This window comes from Pan troglodytes, chromosome 10 (genome assembly GCF_028858775.2).
Source record: "Pan troglodytes isolate AG18354 chromosome 10, NHGRI_mPanTro3-v2.0_pri, whole genome shotgun sequence".
NCBI lineage: Eukaryota > Metazoa > Chordata > Mammalia > Primates > Hominidae > Pan > Pan troglodytes.
In genome coordinates this window covers 19,020,482-19,032,945 of record NC_072408.2, presented here as the reverse complement: position 1 = coordinate 19,032,945, position 12,464 = coordinate 19,020,482, and the positions used below count along the sequence as shown (strand labels likewise).

Sequence of the window (12,464 nt, the reverse complement as noted above, 5' to 3'; positions counted from 1 at the left end):
GGATTATTATATTAGTGATAATGGGAGGGAAGAGAAAGTAATAAAAATAACAACGGTATTTAGTGGGTGCTATTTGTAGGTACTGTGCTGTGGCTTCGACAAGCCTGGTTACATCTGACCCTTACGCCGCCTTACGAGGCAGGTGCTGTTGCTATTCCTATTTTATAGATCAGGAAGCTGGGGCTGAGAGGGTTTGATGATTTACTCAGGAGGACACAGCTTATGAATGACACACAGGATTCTTGGCTGTGCATGACCCCAAAACCCAGGCTATGACACACTTCCCAATGCAATTTCTAGTCTCAGAGAAACTCGTTAATGGGTGTATGTTTATAAAATCTCAGGACTTTCCAGAACAAAGTACACCTGCTCAGTGTATCTTTTCTGAACTCCAGCATTCTCTTTGAATAGCAGAAGATACTGGCAGAAAAATGTGGCATTTTCCAGAAGCTTAATCTTTCAAGGAACTACCATTAAATGTACAGCAGCCCTAAATCCTTAGTATCCCTTATAGAATCCTTTCTTCTGTATTATCTGTGTTTAAACATTAATGTGGTGTGTCACTCATTGTGTTTTGGAAAAGGACAAGTGGCCTCCTTCTTAAAACAATGAATGACACCATAGTCCAAAACAATGACACCATAGTCCTGGAGTTTGAACTCCATTCTAACAACAGAAGCTGTCCAGCCACTTCTATTGCCCACCCCGTCTTGCCATGGCTGCATTCTGTATTGCCAGGGGGTGGGCTGAGGTGGGGGTGTGGAGAAGATGAGCAACCCAAGCATCATAAGTACCTTGAGAAATCAGTGTCCTACTGCAGACTGAGAATAATCTAGCTCATTTTAAAGGCATTTGAAGGAGGATGATTCTAGTTTCTAAGCAAAGCAGTAAAAAGTGGCAAAGTGTCTTTTTCCCTTGTAAGCATCTCCTTGTCTTGAGTCACTTTCTCTATAAAGGGAAAATAGAGACCTGCTGTGGTCTGAATCTTCATGTCCTCCCCAAATTCATCTGTTGAAATCCTAACTAACTACCAAGGTACCTTTGGGAGGTGATTAGGTCTTGGGGGCCCCACCCTTGTGAGTGGGATTAGTGCCCTTTTAAAAGAGGCCTGAGAGAGACCCCTCACCCTTCCACCAAGTGAAGACACAGCAAGAAGGTGCTGTCTATGAACCAGAAAGTGGGCCCTCACCAGATGCCTCATCTGCCAGGGCCTTGATCTTCCCAGCCCCCAGAACCGTGGAGCAATCCGTATCTATTGCGTATCAAATACCCAGTCTACGGCAGTTTGTCAGAGCAGCCCCAAAAGGACTAAGGCCAGAACTCAGCTGTGGCTTAACATTTCAGTATTTGTCCTACTATCAAATGGCAGACACATTTTAATTTTCCATAATCTCTTCCAACTGGAAAACATCTGACAAAATCACATATTATCACATAAAGTGCCTGTAAATTAGGGTTGGGTGTGGTGGCTTATAATTATAATCCCAATGTTTGTGACTTATAATTATAATCCCAATGTTTTGGGAGGCAGGGGCGGTAGACTTGCTTGAAAGTCCGGGAGTTCAAGACCAGCCCAGGCAACATAACAAGACCTCTTCTCTACAAAAAATTTAAAAATTATCCAGGCGTGGTGGTGCATGCCTGTAATCCCAGCTAGTTGGGAGGCTGAGGTGGGAGAATTGCTTGAGCCCAGGGGTTTGGGGCTGCAGTGAGCCATGATCAACCCACTGCACTCAGCCTGGGTGATAGAGTGACAGAGTGAGACCGTATCTGTAGGGGAAAAAAAGCCAGTAAATCAGGAGGAACAAAGGCAGTTTGTGTGCAGCCCCTCCTATGTCTCCCTATAGGTTTACAATCATTTTCATTGCAAATAGGCTGACGACGCCATTGGATTCCTCTGGATTGGGAATGTGATTTTCTAGTGTGTTCATTTTAATAAATTTCAGCAATTAAGAAATGACCTGGTTGTCTTTTACAGTTTCATATAAAGACATTTTGCCCATATGAAGGTGGGTGACATCATGGCAGCCCTCTTGACTCTAGGCGGAAGGCACTCCACTCAGAAGCCTACTGTAGAGCTAAAACAAAGTAAGTGGACAGTTCTCTAACCACAAGCATGGGAGTTTTCACTGCATGTTTCTGTTGCTTCTCTTTTACTGTAATGGTACATTCTACTTCTCATAAAACAGTGAAACGTGAACCAGACCATTAGACCATTTTTCCATGTAAGGGCTTAACCTGCACTGGGCTGCCATGTTGGTTTTTCGGAGGCATCAAACTAGGACCTAGAATGTTATCTACTTATCAGATGACAAAAGGAAGGGCAGGGCTTACCAGAGAACACCGTTTCCCTATCAGCTTCAAGAACATTTGTATCCGGCAAACTTTTCCTTTCATAAATGTGAAAACAACCCCAAACAAGCTGCCAATTGATCATTTTAAATGACATTTAATCCAGCAAAGCCAACTTTAGCTGAGTAATAAAAATATGCTGACATTCAGGACATATTGAATTAGTCACTAACGGAGACAGCAATAGGAATTTTGTGGCATAAAGCAGTTGTTTCAAGCTCAGAGTATAAGTGGCTTTTATAACATTATTGATTGTTTTGTTTCTTTGGTAAAAATTATGCCTAGATGATAAAAATAACTGCCTGACCACACAATAGATTTTTTACCCCCCTTTTTTTTTTTAAACAATTGACATTCAAGTCATGTCAGTTATTTTTGTTTCTAAGATTTCTATTAAATAAAAGGCAGATCCTCTTTAGGTTCCTAGATCCTTTAGAGGTTGTTGCCACGGCTCACCTGCAATTTTTCAGCCTTTTCAGAACCCATGCCTGCACAGATACAATGTTCTTTGATCATCAATGTAAATGCATAATACTATATAATAAAGCGCACCAGACGTTCACTCCACTTCACAACACTTGAACGTATATGTATCAAATGGTTTTGGATCACAAGGTATTCATTAATTTTAAGTGCATTTTTCTTAAACGAAAGGGCTTTCTTCTATCTCAAGGCACACGGATATTTTAAAGAAATTTCCACTATTTGGATTTTCTTTTCCATGAGAAGTAGTTTATGAAAGTGTTTAGCCCAGTTCCCTCTCCTTCCTGCTGGGTGAGGTACCCTCGGTATCCGCCGCTAAAGGCATTGTAAAAAATCCCTTCCTGTGGTTAAGGAGAAATATTTTCACTCCCACGTCTGTCTCTTACCAGAGACTCATTGTATAAACTTATTGAGCAGAGATTGTAAAAAGATGGGCAATTCACACATAACCAACATGGTTTCTAAAGAAAAAAACCACGCTAGACAAAACTGATGCCTTAAAAAACTTTGAGCAGGAAAGTCAAATTATTGACATAGGGAATGTTTAATTATTGTGGTTAATTTAAATTTCAGGAAAGCTTCTAAGAAAGTCATTTTATGTTGTTTTAACTGCCCAAGTGGAATTTTAAAGAAGGCCTGCAAATGACAGTGCCATGGGCATAATTACCAGAAGAGAGGCTGAGTGTCCCTGTTACATTTTTTGAAATTTATTACCTAAAAATTAATATATTTCCAGTTCAGCAACAAAACACGCAAAGTAGCATATGAAATAAAAAGTTGCTACTAAGCTTTACAAATATGGTTCTGAACTGGGGGCATGTGGCAATATCTGGAGGCATTTCTGGTTGTCACACTGGGGTGCAGGGTGCTCCTAGCATCTAGTGGGTAGAGGCCAGTGATGCTGCTCAATCTCTTACAATATACTAAGCAACCCCACAAATTATTATGTGGCCCAAATATCAATAGTGTTGAGAAACCCTGCTTAGAGAAACACGGTTTACAACATTCAGGGGGCCATCTGCTGCTTGTTTTTTTTTTTTTTCCCCCTCCTCCTCCTCTATTCTAGATCAGCCATTACCTAGAAGCAGAAAGTTGGTCAATCCAGTGCAGCCAGGTGTGTGTTGATACGCAGAGGTGTGTTTACAATGGGCAGTTGCTTGTGCTTTGCCGTGGCTTAGGAAAACAGAAAACATATGTGCACGGTGGCACGCTGGGGGAGGGAGAAGTGGAGGCAAATAATACAAAAATCTACGCTTCCTGGCTTCCTGGCTTCCTGGCTTCCTGGGGCAGAAGAACCACAGCTGCAAATGAGGCTGGACCTTTTCACCTGTGATTACATAAGGTGTGGAGAAGGCTGGGAAACACCGGTATGCGAAACTCACACCCTGCAGCTGAGATCCAGCCCGCAGTTAGAACCTAATAAGGCCCAGCCTCCGCTTTGCTCAGGTGTGGGTGCAGCCTGGGAATTCACATCCAGGGACTGCAGGGAGGTAGGACTCTGTATTACAGCACTGTGCGCCCTTACGCAAACTGGAATTTCCAGTCTCCTCAAGCCCCTTCTATTATTGTCCATTCAGACACCATGCTGTTGATGTTTTTTATCTTTTAAAAACATTGTCCTGAAACTTCCTTCTCTTTTAGGGCTCTTTGATTTCTCAGTTGTTCACACTGAAAATAATAAAGTGCAGTGACTCAGCCGCTGGGAATATTCCTGCTGGAGTGGTGGCTCCTCCCCTCCCCAGTGCTCATCTTATTCATCCCCTCCAAATATGGACAGCAGGCAAAGCTTCAGGGAGGGGAAGCAGGAGCACAAAAGTAAATCTCCAAGGAAATAAGAAAACAGAGGTGGCCTTGAAGGGCACCCCACACAGGCCTTCCCTGTCAGTGCCCTGCGTGGCTCTGCAGGCAGTCGTGCTGGCTGTACCCACAGCTCCCACACAGTCCCTCTCAGATGGGCAGGATGGCAGCTCAGCAGTGAGGCAGGGGGGGACAGTGACACGTAGCAATTAACTTTCTTGTGCCATGCATTCACATGTTGTCTCATTAACAGTCAAAAGGGCCCAGAAATGGGTATTACTATTCTCAATATTACAGATAAGGAAAGAAGGGCTCAGGGACATTATGCACCTGCTTGGGAGTCAAGAACCGGATTCCAGTCATGGTGACTTCGCCATCCAAGCTTTTGCCACAGGCCCACACTGCTTCCCTAGGACTGTTCGGGGCCATCTGTCTCCAGGAGCTCTTGAGGGTACTGGGCTACAGAGGTCTACAGAAGGGCATCCCCCTGAGACAGTGTGGGAGGAAGCGGCTCTTTCACCTGGTACTAAAACACTGGAATCCCTGTGGCTTCTGGGGACATCCCACAACCCTATCTTTTCTTTCCTGCAAACACAGATATTTATGCACAGATGCATGTGTGCGAAGGTGCACATGTGTCTGCACACCCCACACCTTCCAACAAAGGCCGAGGGCTGAGACTTGCCCCCAGCACTTTCATGCAATCCCTTCACGCTTCTCTTTTACGAGGTCTTTTAGCTGTCAAGGCTGCTCCTGAGGCTCATGTACAAAAAAAAAAAAAAAAAGTCTATAGGCTTCCTTTGAAACAAATTCACAGCAGCATTAAACACTGTGGGAGGAAGTGGAGACAGAAGCAAGATGCCGGAATACAGTGACTTCTCCCAGTCCTTGAAGACCCTGAGGACAAGCCTCAAACTGCTTTCTCTGGAGTTTCATACTTTTTTCTTCATCTTACTTCAGAGGCTTCCCGAATTGAATCTTTGTATATATAATTCATCCAGTCAATAAAACCAAATCAAGAAAGTACATTGTTTTAGTTGGGTGACAAATAAGCAATGCAAGAGACTTGATGTCTCACTGATTAGAATCTTTTTGTTTCTGTTAAGGATGTAACCTTGAGAGATAGTAAAAGTATTTTTTAAAGTCACAAAAGGCTACCTTTAAAGATTCCAAGGATTGCTGCAAAGTGTGTTCTAAGAGGGTTGGGAGTGAAGAGATCTTGAGCTGAGAGGAAATTCTGTGTCTTGCCTGCTGTAGGATTAATGACCGAATTGACCAGCGATAGCCTCACAAATCGAGAAGTTCATGTTCACAAAGATGGAGAGACTTCAGCAAAAGTTGTGAGAGAAACACAAGAAAGGAGATATTCTCTATTTGGGTAGGCCATGGGCTTTGAACACGTAAATCTGTACAGATTTAGGTCCCCACTTTTGGGTAGCAAACGAGGGGTTATGAAATGAATGGATTATAAAACAATTGTCAGTGTACCAACGAATCTTCTTCCTCAGCAGAGTTTTGGATTAAGGCCAAGGAAGAGACAGGCAGACAGGAAATCTGGTGGCTCAGGTTTTAACGGAATTAAAGTACTTTAAGAGAAAACTAAATTGACTGAAAAATGTTCGTTTAAGATTTAGCTGTCTATAGTTAAAGTAGGAGCTTAGTTTGTGTCATGGCATAAAGCAAGAGGACATTGCCTTCCACCAGCAAGGATACGAAATTTGGCATTTAGAGATGCAGTGCCCTATCATCTAGAACAATGCCTGGCACATGAGCAGACTGGCAATAATTTTTGAATCAATGAATGAAGAACTGTATAATCCAAAGTGCAAATAAATCGTTTCTTTTACGTAGCTAAATACTTAGTATTTTATTTATGTTAATGATATTATTGTAACTATTCTGGTTGATCTGAAAATATAGCCTGCAGTCCAGAACCTGTCTCCTCTCTTACATAACTTGTTATTGTTCCTTTCACATGTCTCAGACATGCCTTGTCATCTAAAGTGCAAATAATTCCTTGAGAGCAAGGACACTGTTTTCTAAGTCTGCATCCTACATTGCACCTATGATTCCAAGCACACTGACCACCACGTACACAATGTTGCAAGGCAGAGAACATCAAACGTTTTCTGTAAAGGGCCAATTAATAAATATTTTAGGTGTTGCTGGCCATGCAATCTCTGTTGTAACTACTCAACTCTGCCACTGCAGCATGGAAGCAGACATAGGCAATACCAAATAAATGGGTTTGGCTGTTTTCCAGGAAAACTTGATTAAAAAAAACGCATGGTGGCTGGATTTGGGCCACACTTTGGGCCACAGTTTTCAATCTTTGCTCTAGAGTCCCAGACCAGAAGGAAACAATAATTTTGGGAAAAACACTGAACAGAAGCTCGAGGCTAGACTCTTGATGTGTCTCAATCTCAGTTCCTTCACCTGTAAAAGGCCCTTCTACCTTTGAAATCAAGTCCAAATAAGGAATTTCAATACATACTGAAAACATGACTCATGGATGACTACAGTCACACCTCAGCCACCTACAGGTGCTTGTGGCCAATATACTTTCTGGCTTTGAAACACACTGGTGGGACACAAGCCAGTAAAACTTCTGTAGGTAAAGTTTTAGAAGATTGACAGATGCTTTCTGCTAGGCTCCTTGCTCCTAAATAGCCCATTCTTTTTTTTTTTTTTTTTTTTTTTTTTTTTTTTTTTTTTTTTTGAGACGGAGTCTCGCTCTGTTGCCCAGGCTGGAGTGCAGTGGCGCGATCTCGGCTCACTGCAAGCTCCGCCTCCCGGGTTCACGCCATTCTCCTGCCTCAGCCTCCCAAATAGCCCATTCTTAAAGATACCAAGTAGAAAACAAGCACAGAAAGAAGAAACTTTTTCACTATTCCATACAGCGTTGGCTGCTGGATTCAAAATAGACCCCAGCAATCTTGTCTCACTCCGTCTTGTGCTAAACTCTCTCCCATAAACACTAGCCATTCCAACCTGGTAAATTCTTAATAACAGTTCTCCTTATCCTTTGCAAAGTAAGTGACACCTTTAAAAATAAGCTACTTGTTATATTTAAAAAGATGTCATTTGTGATTTGTATTTAAACTGTCAACCACCTACTGAATTTCCTTTCTTGATTATTTTAGTTTTTCCATATGGTAAATACCTAACAGACATAAATTTGCATGTATCTTTTTTTTTTAATTATACTTTAAGTTTTAGGGTACATGTGTGCAGGTTTGTTACATATGTATACATGTGCCATGTTGGTGTGCTGCACCCATTAACTCGTCATTTACATTAGGTATATCTCCTAATGCTATCCCTCCCCCCTCCCCCGACCCCATAACAGGCCCCGGTGTGTGATGTTCCCCTTTCTGTGTCCATGTGTTCTCATTGTTCAATTCCCACCTATGAGTGAGAACAATTCTGCATGTATCTTAATGGTATGATGGAATTTCAGTGATAGTAGATAATGAAAAGAATTTATGAAAAATTTCATATATATATATATATATATATATATATATATATATATATATATATATAAACACTTTTTTTTTCCTTTTTTTTGAGACAGAGTATCACTCTGTTGCCCAGGCTGGAGTGCAGTGGCATAATCTTGGCTCATTACAACCTCCACCTCCCAGGTTCAAGCGATTCTCCCAACTCAGCCTCCTAGGTAGCTGGGACTACAGGTGTGCACCACCATGCCCGACGAATTTTTGTATTTTTTGATAGAGATGGGGTTTCACCATGTTGGCCAGGCTGGTCTCGAAATCCTGACCTCAGGTGATCTGCCAGCCTTGGCCTTCCAAAGTACTGGGATTACAGGCGTGAGCCACAGTACCCAGCCTGAAAAATGATAGATTTTTAAATGACCTCAATAGATCTCAACTTGTAGATTTACATTTCTACCTGAAATAGAAAAAATACACTGAGCCTTATCTTGCTTTGCTCCTGGTAAGTTTTCTCCATCTGGAATGACCTGTTTTTCTCTAATCTCCACTTGTCCACATTCTAAGCATTCATCCAAGCCCAGCTAAAAGCCAGCCCTCCATGTAGCTTGCCCTGACATCCCTAGTCTGACCTCCTGTGGTACTTAACAGGAGCCCTTCTAAGATACATGTCATGTGCTTCGCTTTTATAGTTAACTGTGCTCAGCTCTTTTATGATAAAGACTGTGTCTTATACCTCTCTGAGGCTGTCTCCACCCCATCAAGAATGCAGAACAGTGCCTTATACACAGAAGGTGTCCAAATGCATAAATTCTAGGGCACCTGAACAAATCACATCTGAATAGTAAGAATTTAGCTTCATTTTGTGATCCACATTCATGAGTACTATTTCCATCTATACCCTCCAGCTATAGTACTCATCAGTTTGACATTCAGCAGCACCTTCATTTCTTTTTGTGCTGTGCTCATTTGAAAAGCTTTAAGGAACTAAGTTTTCTCATCTAACAGCTGCTTTACGGAGATTTAAAGGCTTTTTATGGCTATTCAGTTAATGACAGAACTTTTACATTGTACACAGGAATCACCCAATGAATTTCACCTCCAATAAACAGAATCAATTTTACAAGGATCGAGGAGTCCAGAAAGACATCAGAAGAGTGGAGTACACACAGGGGTATCCTCAAAGAAACAAAGGTGCCTAAAACTCTTGTGTTTTCTTGGGACGGTTACAGAATCAAGACTGTCAGACTACAGACTGGCAGAGCTGGAAGGAACTTTAGGGATGATTCAGTCCTACCTTCTTCGGAGAAAAACAATGCCTTTCAGTGGAATGAGTTAAATTTGGATTTGGTTGCATTAGTTAAAATATATATTGGGAGATTTAAAAACTTCTGAATATGCCATTATAGCACTGGTAATTAGTTTTAGGACATTGTGTTATACTGAAGGAGTTAATGCATTCCCCCAAAAGATCTAGGCCCCAGGGTTATTTTACATGAATATTCTGACTTCCTAGAGCCATCAAGAAAAGCACATATTGCCTATTTCTGTGTGCCCTTGAGAGAGTGGGCACCCATAGACACCCAGGCTCATCATTTGGTGGGTGCAGTATTCCACCAAGCTTCCTAACCGATGAGGCCGCATCCGTCATCAAACACTGATATTGGGGAATGAGATGAAAAAAATAGTAGTATAGGCTGGGTGCAGTGGTTTATGCCTGTAATCCCAGCAATTTAGGAGGCCAAGGCAGGCAGATCACTTGAGGTCAGGAGTTCAAGACCAGCCTGGCCAACACGGTGAAACCCCGTCTTTACTAAAAATACAAAAAAATTAGCCAGGCATGGTGGCGTGTGCCTGTAATCCCTGCTACTCAGGAGGCTGAGGCACGAGAATCACTTGAACCTAGGACGCAGAGGTTGCAATGAGCTGAGATTGCATCACTGAACTCCAGCCTGGGTGACAGAGACTCTGTCTCAAAAAAAAAAAAAAAAGTAATATAATTTTAAGAGACTAATATTTTGAAATTTACAAACCTACTAAATAAGGGAAAAATAACTCCTCAAGTCTAAACCATGTGTCTTTCTTGATTCATGGGCTTATGGTAGATTCCCAAAAAGTGGTGAAGGCAGTGTCACCTGGGAGGTAGACAGGAGAGATCTTGGGAAGCAAGCCAGGCCCACGAGGGCAGCACTATGGACAGCAGCCACGGGCAGCAAGGGTTGTCCTGCACACCTCGGTCATGGGGCCCCTATCTGACCTTGGCAAAGGCCTTTGCCTCTCTGGGGCTCAGTTTCCTTTGTGGTTTCCCCTGTACAAATGACCCTTCCACATAAGATGAATACTGCAGTCGTGAGCTACCTTAAAGAGCGGTCCTGAGAATTATAAACAAGCAAACAAGGTATCTGCAAAATGTCAAGTACTGCTGCACACACCATGCAAGAAACAAGACGAGAGGGTATACAGACAAGAAGGGTATTGCCTGGAAAGCACGAGATGGGTCATTTATAGAATTCACAGCAATACACTGACCTCATCCTCCTTCTCCAATTATTTGGGGAAATTCACATGTTTTGCCCAAGCTCTTTGCTTCTTTATCTACTATTCTTTTTTTCCCCAGTTTTATTTTTTCATTTTCTGATTAAAACAATCTAACGTACAGGTAAAAGCAGAGAGATCAATAATATTAACCCCCATGCATCTATCACCCAGACATATAACCACAAGCTGGTGATGGCTAGCCTTGTTTTATGTAGACCCCACCCACACCCCACCCCCTAACTCTGCAGGATCATTTTGAATGGAATCCCAAACACATATCATTTCCTTTTTCATAGTTTTTAAAACATATAAGTCATTTTTGTTTGCCATTTTATTTTCTGGATTCAACATCCCTGATGTAAATTATTTATAACAGTGAAACTGAGACAACACCGGTGGTGCACTTGGGGCCAGAGAAAAATCTAGAAATAAATGATTTAAATAAAAAAGGGACAGTACCGGCCAGGCGCGGTGGCTCACGCCTGTAATCCTAGCACTTTAGGAGGCCGACGCAGGCAGATCACGAGGTCAGGAGATCAAGACCATCCTGGCTAACATGGTGAAACCCCGTCTCTACTAAAAATATGAAAAAAATTAGCTGGGCGTGGTGGCGGGCGCCTGTAGTCGCAGCTACTCAGGAGGCTGAGGCAGGAGAATGGCGTGAACCCAGGAGGCGGAGCTTGCAGTGAGCCGAGATTCCGTCACTGCACTCCAGCCTGGGCGACAGAGTGTGGAAAAAAAAAAAAAAAGGGACAGTACCTCAAGGCAGAGGGAAAGTAGGCTTGTAGGAGCCTGTTGTTCCATTGCCATCAGCATGGCAGCACCTTGATGGTCAGCTAGAGCTCTCACCGGGTCATGGGCTCAGGGAGGAGGGGGCATTTCTCACCCTTCCCTGAACAGGTCCATTCTCTCCTGCCTCCAGGCCTCCCTCCCACTATCGAAAGCACAGTCACTTCAGTATCAGCCTCTCTCCCCTGCAAAACCTTGCTTGGTCCCTCCAGTCAAAACACACCTTCCTCCTGCTTTGCTTCTACAGCGCTTTATTACTCTGGCAGACAGTAGGTGCTCAATGAATGCTGGTACATAAAATGAATGGGAAATGGGGCTTACTTCATTCTGCCTTATATCTTAGTGGTTTTCACCTTTGTCTCTCCCACTATATTCTAAATTCCTTGGGGAAAAAGATATTGCATGTTAAACTAACTCTGTATCCCTACTCCTAATGCATTTATTTGTACGCAGCAGGTGCTCAACAAATATCTCACTAATGGAGAAATGCTCTATGAAAAGAGCTAACCTTTTCACATGGTTAGAGGATTAAGCTTCTGAAGAATGAGTTCATGTAAATTATGAGCATCCTAGGAAACAGACAACGTGTAGATATTTTTCCCACTGGTTTCCACTGGTTTCTTCCCTTAAGTAAGCAAATTTGGGCCTCTTATAATAAATGAAAGAGAATCTGGGAGTGGTTTCCTCTGTCCAAATGGCCCAGCAACACCTGCCTCCAATACCATAATCCTGTTTTCCTCTCCTACCCGCTCCTAAGGTGAAGGCTGCATGGTGTTACCGCTCACAGGATGGAATTACAGGCCTGAATCTGAGACAAAGCTTCTTTATGCTGTGTCTGGTCATTAATTAGCTGCTGGAAACTTCAGGACAGGGCCATTAGCATGCTCATAAACCTTTTATTTTAAATGTTTTCGCTTAGCCTTGATTCTGATGTGACTCTCCTTGTAAGCTGGACGTGGGACATTTGTTTCTTAACATTTCTGAGGCTCATTAACTACTCCATCCCAGCGGCTCATTAACCAAGCCATTAGGGATTTAGCCTCATCCAAG

At 42.6% G+C, this 12,464-nt stretch overlaps 1 protein-coding gene across 6 annotated transcripts in view; it reads right to left on the bottom strand.

The window, feature by feature from the left end:
- The window catches only part of ETV6 (ETS variant transcription factor 6), a 241,205-nt gene that overhangs the window by 8,758 nt on the left and 219,983 nt on the right, over window positions 1–12,464 (bottom strand). The gene's annotated exons all lie outside the window — the stretch shown is intronic.